The sequence below is a fragment of the Drosophila sechellia genome, chromosome X (genome assembly GCF_004382195.2).
Source record: "Drosophila sechellia strain sech25 chromosome X, ASM438219v1, whole genome shotgun sequence".
Classification (NCBI taxonomy): domain Eukaryota; kingdom Metazoa; phylum Arthropoda; class Insecta; order Diptera; family Drosophilidae; genus Drosophila; species Drosophila sechellia.
The window spans coordinates 13130443-13137935 of record NC_045954.1 but is presented as its reverse complement, the minus strand read 5'-3'; positions in this window follow the sequence as shown (position 1 = coordinate 13137935).

Here is a 7493-nt window from a genome sequence, read left to right as displayed (position 1 = left end):
TCTTTATTTTTCCCATTGTTTGTTTGCCAAAAAAATGGAAGATGATTCTGTGACAACGCTTTAAACGCTTTTTATTGGCTCTTTAAATTGGCCCAAGACCAGGAATATTATACATCGAACGGAGGCAAAATGTATATTACGCAAAATATGCCAAGGCGGACCAACTTTGCTTTGACCAGAAGCTTTTGAAGTTTTTCTCACCAAAGTCTCTAGCATCGCCATTTCTCCCGCTACCACCCCAAACCACCTCCCCCTCCCCCCCTGGACTTTCTCCTGTTGCTGGCAGAGAAAGTGAAAAGTAAAGTGTAATTAGGTTTGTTTGCGTGGCTGTCTGCAAATGAAATGCCTGATGGACAAGGCGGTCCAGGATATTCAATGATTATTATTATTATTATCATTATCATTATTAATATTATTATTAGTATTATAATCAGGCGGTCGTTCATCATATTTAAATTTGGCAGGCATTGGCCAATTATCTTAAATAATAAATTCAAGTAGCAAACAGCAATTGCAAATAAGAATCCAATTTATTAAGGTTTCATAGCTTTAATATTGTGCTATAAAACTCGTTCGTGCGTGCGAAAAAATAATGAATTTAATCTTTAATGGTGTCATACTTTGCTTAACTAAACACCAACTGCAAGCCGTTGTCAGGATGATTTCAAAGAAACTATTGAATAATACACCTGAATGGGGGGCCTTGAGTAAATGTGATGAACAAGTTTGCCAGACGCTAACATGCTTTCTGAAAAAATAGAAAAAAAAAAACATAATAAAAAGAAGGAAACAGCAAACTAAGTTGAAGATGGTAGATATTCATAGAAAATACCAAAGACGTCGCGAAAAATGTACTAGAAATAAAATATCTAGCTTGGAATTAAAAAACTAATAAAATAAATTAAAAAAATCACTGCAAAATATAATTTACTTATTGTATAAAAGAAAAAAACAAGGCATGCAAATGCACACAAACCTTCAATCAGCTAACCAAATATAATACTTTTGGAATTGATAGTATATTTTTTTGGGTCTTAAACTTAAGACATCGCCAAATAATCGCCATAATCCAATTAAAATACTCGTTGCAAGCCCACAGCAAATAAATGTTTATATATTTTTCAAATATTTCCAATAGCTTGAATATTATTACTCAATCGCCTGGGGTGAAGCGAGGGCATTCGATCGAAGCCCAAGACCTGGGACACGCTATCGTTCAGATACAGATAAAGACGCCAACAAATATTGAAATCCGTTTGTCTGTTTGCTGATGGCCAAGTGTCGACTGTCGTCTGTTATCGGCCATAAATATAAATAAGCGAGACAAAGTGCTTAGCACTCATTGCGCCTACGATACCATCAAAGGGTATTAAAAATCCAAGACGAAAAAACAAAGGAACAATGCCGCCCACTTTCGCAATATATTAAATGGCAAAAGACTGCCATTCAAGCGACTCAGTCAGTCAGTTAATAATATTGAGTGAGCATATAATCTGTTAATAAGCGTTTTATATGCCAAAATAATTGATTTGCATGTTGGGTCGCGCAATGGTTGTCGATTTCTGTCACGAGGCCTCCAAGAAAATGGGAAATTGTGCCGTTTTGGGGAACGGAGATGGGGATGAAAATGGTGGCATGCTTGAGTTCATGTAATTAACACGACGACCGAGTTTACGGCGGTATCACAATTTTCTTATGCTGCCTTAATGCCGAATAACACTCATTTTCATGGGGTTCGACCATTATCCATTTAAAAGACTGCTCAAGTGTTGAGTTCATTGGCTTTATAAGCAATGAACAGATATCACAGGGTGGATATTGGGCATCAATGTATAAAAAAAGAACGAAATTATTCGTTTGATAACAACAACAAGACAACTTAACAAATGCGAAAGCTATGGTAAATCCTCGATTCGATTTAAACGAAATCTCAATTAATTACCTGCGCTTTGATTGATTATTCGAAGAGGAACCCACGAGAAACTCGACACTAAATGTTGCCAAGCGATTCGATGGTCAATATTATTGCTTTATTAACCTGCAAGTGGAATTGATGGAAATAGACACAAAACATAAAAAAATACTCGCAAAACTTGGACATGTGTGGGCTCACCAATTTCCGACGAAAGCTGTTTTTATTATTATTCGAAAGTAAAGCCGACCCAAAAAAAAAGTAAGAAAAGTAAGAAAAAAACACCGGATCTGCATGCCAAAAAAATGACCCAAATGACTGACCGAACTGACTGATTGACTGACTGACTGGCTGAATGACTGACTGAGTAACTAACTGACTAGCTCGCCAGCTGAATAAGTACTTAAAGCAATGGCAAACATTAGCATAAAGCTGGGCTATCATTTCCAAGTGCGTTCCTGCTTTTTTTTTGACATGCCTAGTGTTTCACCAGCTTTTCCCTTTCGCAATTTTCCATTTTCTTGCCGTGGTTGTTGCTCTTGTTTTAGCTGTCGTTGCTGGGTTGTGGCGAATAAGGTAAATATCAGGCTAACGATAAGTAGCGATGCTGAATATGAAATCCACTGAATGTACGAAAAGGTCCACACAAAACAGGCAACACGAAGTTTTCGTCCTTTGCATAGTTTTATGATAAAATTGCTTGATTTCGATTAAATACAAAATATAATAATACTCGTTTTTCGGTAGAGCGGTATTCTAGTCTAGAATGTCTGAAAGGACATTCTATAGAAATACTCCAAATGGCATCATGACATCTGATATGATGTTGTTTGGGAAAGTCCATGCAGCAATGCACTTTTTCCGGCCATCTGCTGGGAATACTGGTCCATAAAGTTTAATGATCCATACACAACGAAGCTCCTAAAGTGAGATTTCGGCAAAACTTATCTTTGCCATTTTTATATATATTTCATATATTTTTTCTGTAAGCCCAATATAAAGAGTAGTCTCTTGCCTAATAAATAAATACAAATCTAAAATACAAATCAGCTGGCACACCGAGAACAGCCAGGAGCGAGAAGCCACGAAAGCGTCCTCGTCCTCGCGGTGTCCTCGCTAAATCTCAGGTATGCAACAATGGCCACAGAAGCGCCGCAAACAACACCAACAACGCCCAAAAAGGATATTTCGGTAGGGTAACTCAAGGATACCCTTTCAGCAAATTTTAATTGCAATAAATCAGTTACTTTTGATTGAATTCCCAAATAAAATATTGTTTGAATTATTAAATTCTTTGAATATTATCCCTAAATAAGGAAGTTTTATTAGGAAATCTAAGAAAGTATTTCTTTAGAAATTTATAGAAGATGATAAACGCTAAAAAACAATAGCAAATGATATAAAAATAGATGGACTTCTTTGAAGAATATCGGCAGACAAAAACAACAACATGACATAAGGAGCATAACGTGTGAAACATAAGCAGGCAACTACTTCTCTCTTTCACTCTAGCTCTTTCCCGCTTATGCCTCTCTTTCGCGCAGGCGCCCCGAGAGCGGGAAAAGCTTTAGATTTTCCGAAAATATTTTTTCCTCTTCTTGTTTTTCCCTTTGGCTAGTTTCCTGCGTTTTTTTTTTTTTTTTTTTGTCAAGCATTTTATTTTCGTATGCGCTCAACTTCCTTTTGACATTCTCAGCCTTGAAAGCTCAGGATGCCACAGCTTTCTCTCTCTCCTCTCTTCAGAAGCGGCTCTCAGCTGACTGGATATCCGTTATACGCTGGCTGTTCGCGATTTTGAAATCGCTCGGTTCGTTCAGTTGTTGCTTCACTTCAGTTCTGTTCAGTTCGATTGAGTTTTGAAGCGGTTGGTCTCGAACAGATTTCCCAGGAAGTGTTTTTCTAAAAATTGAACTGCCATTGTGTTGGGTGTGCGGTGTTGTTTGGTTTTAACAAATTATGTGTGTGTAATTAGAAACATTGTTTTTTATTTAAATTTTCTTGAACAACGTTGCAGCCATTTTTGTTCAAGTTGTCATGACTTAAACTAGTTGCCTATTTGATTAACAATGAAGTTTTGGCGTTTCACAAAGTTCCGGCAAAGAGCTACTAAGAAGTAAAATTTCAAGTTTTGACTGTTTAAATTTCAAAAAAACATTCATACGTTGCGCTCAAAACTGCCTTAGGACTGAAAAACTGTGCTACTTACATACTGGTATACATCAAAGGAGTTCTATAATCCTATTTTGAATTTTGAAAGTTTCGTATATTTATATATATTTTAATATTTATTATTAAATAACTTTCACAAGAATTTTTAAAACGCCGAAGATATTTCAAAAATCCTTCAAGCTCAACAGCCAGCCAAGTAAAAGCTTTTCGCACAGTTTGTGGTCCGCATTTAGGACACTTTCACTTGCCGCAGCTGTGAGCGAACTTTCCCACGTTATGGTTCTCGGATTTTGATTCGGAATCGAGTTCGGCTTTACCTTCGGCTGGTTAAATCGGTCTCGGTTATTGGTTAGTACGTTTTTGGGGTATGCAAACTCATTTTAGCTTTTGAACTCAGTCAGTTCAAATTTACCAGCGGATTTGTGCGGATTACAAAAACTATTCACACGCACACACGCGCGCATCTCACATATATCAGTCTCTCACACAAATACGAGCCATCAAACATACACACACTACCGACACATTAACAAAGGAGCGGACTGAAGGTCCTTAACGAAAGGAAACAAAACAAAGCGTCGGCTAGCAAATAAAAAAAATAGAAAAAATATATTGTAGAAATAAAAAATAATATTGTCTGGCAATCGTGGTTCAAATCGCAGTCATATCGGATATTTAAATTGTTCAATTTTTTTTCGAATTATTTCTGGTGCTACCACAGTGCGTATGTGTAATATCTGAGCGAAGAGTGCTAAACAAAAAGTGTGCGAGACCAGACGCCATTATCATCGGCCGGAAGGCGGGCAAAAGACAGATCATTATCGAAATCGGAAATCGAAATCTGCACGAGAATCATCGATCAGAATCAGTCGTCTAGTTGGAAAAAAAAAAAAACAAAAAACCAGGCAAGTGACCACGCTGCGTATGAGTAATATGTGCCATCCCTCACTTACTTTGTCCCTTTCGCTTTATTTTTTCGAATCCCCCCTCCAATTTTAGTTTTGTTTTTTGTTTTGCTCGCCGCTCTGTTGGCCCTTTGTTTGTTGGGGTTAAAGGCAAACAACAGAAATTAACAAAGGCGAGGGGTGCAAACACAAACGCAAACAAGAACGAGAACAAGAAATTCAAGTCAAGTGCTGCGCAGTTCTAGATTGTACTTAGCATATACTCTATGTATGTGTGTGTGTGTGTGTGTTTGTAAGCGGGATTTAGGACTAGAACTAGGTTTATTCGCAAAAAAAGGATGGAAACTTTAAAATCGATAGACATGTAGTTTTGAAAATGCAATCTTGGATAAAGAAGCAAATTTTGTGGGTTTTTTTGTTATGTGGTTCATAAAATTGGCTTTTACTATTACTATTACTATTTAATATTTAAAAGTTAAACACTGTCGTTACAGATTGTTTATGTTCAGAAATATCTGTTTAATTCTGTTGGCATGTGTACTGGAAATTCTATGGTTTAACCCATCAGCTGTTGTAAACTGTTCAAAAATCCCATCACATTCCATATATTCAAATATACAACATATTTTCGTTGTCAAAAGTCGAAATCCGTAGACAAAGGCGGTGTGTTTCACAAAATATTATTCGCTTTAGCTATTCGAAGCGCAAATAATTACAAATAATTTGCATTTTGACGACGGAAACAGGTCGCTCCTCCTTTCTACACTCGCGAACTCTCTTTATGGCTGATGAGTTCTTAAACTTTTTCATAATATTTTTAATGGTTTTCCACACTTCGCTGCTGCTGCTGCTCTCGCTGTTGCTGACAGGTCAAATGAATAAAAAAACTTTTACAAAATTGATTTAATCAGTAAAACTGAATCTATTATGTCTGCTGCTTTCCATTCGGTTTATATTGTTCGTCATTGGGCTGAGCAGTGGAAAGTATGCAATGCACGGCATGAAAGGCTGTGATTACGTTTCTTAAATCCATGGGAAAAAGGGGGACATTTTGCGTGTTCCAGTTGGTGGGTTGCTGTGTGTGTGTGTGTGTGGTGCTATTAAAGGCCGCAAATTGTACATTAAAATACACATCAATCATTACACACGTTTTGGTTATAATTCTTTTTTTTTTTCCTTGCAGCTCTTATATTTTTCCTCTTTTTTTTGGGTCTGCCCCAAAATTTACAAAGCCATAAGTTTGCACTTATATATTACACAATCAGACAAACTTAAATATTTTAGTAATTTTATTACACTTGTAAAGAAGTGTAACTCGTTCCGAAAAGTTTCTAATATTGTTATGACTTTTTTTTCCGTGTAGATCCTTGTAACACCTTTCGAGGCCAATTTTATACCCTTTGCTTTTGGACAAGCCTTTGACGGGCATGTCATTTAATGTGAGCCTAAGTGTAGGCTATAAATTTTTTATATGCATTTTAACGCATTTCAAGTTATGATTTTCCGCCAGTGCACGTCGCTAAAAACACTCTTTCACACACACATACACCCTTACACTTACCGGCATAAATTTCATTTCATTTGTGTAATGAAAAAAATGAATGCACATGTGTGTATGTGTGTGGATGTATCTATGTCTAAGGATATGACCCAGCACTAGCTTTTCTCTACTTGGACTGTGGCTTAGATGTCTGCTTTAAATTTTCCTGCCTTTCCTTATTTTTTTCACATTTTATTGAAAGGAAAAATTCGATTGGAGAGACCGATTTCGCGCAGATGAGCCTTAAAAGATATAACTGAATGATCAACATAACGACAGCTGCAAGAAAAACTATGCTTACACAAATAAATAAATAAATAAACAAATCTCTCGAAATTTGCCAATAAACTATTCAATAAAACAGTTGATTTGAGCTCTAACGATTGGAGACTTAAAGTTCAAACTCATGCCGTCTCCTTAAAACCGTAAAAATCGAAAAAAAAACCGGAATAAGCGCAGAGAGAACATAAAAATTTAATGAACCAAGGCGGGCATAAAGTTAAATCCCGATTAAAGGCAGCCCAGTATAAAGTGTCACCTAAATGGAATCCATGCATCAGCTGTTGGAATCCATCCCCCATTTTGCCCATCTGTCCGTTGCCCTATCCCCCATCTGAAACTTGCCCCCGTTTCATTAACTTGACACATAAAAGCTTTCGATCTGCTGCAATGAAGTTTTATTTTTCAAAAAGCAGAAAAACCCAGAGGAATCGAGGGAAAAGCTGGCGAAAAGCCGAAGAGCGGTTGACTAGCTCTGCGAAAAGGTGACTCGAAATACGTTTTCACCTGGATTTCGGTAGTGCTACGGCCATATCAACATACTACACATACATACATACATATGTACTGATGCGTACCTTAGCACCTATAAATTTTATGCATAAATATTAAAACGCTGGCGAGAAGGTCCGTGTGTTTTCGATGTTCTTGAAATTCCACTTTACGGGCGCAGTGTCCGTGTTTCGCT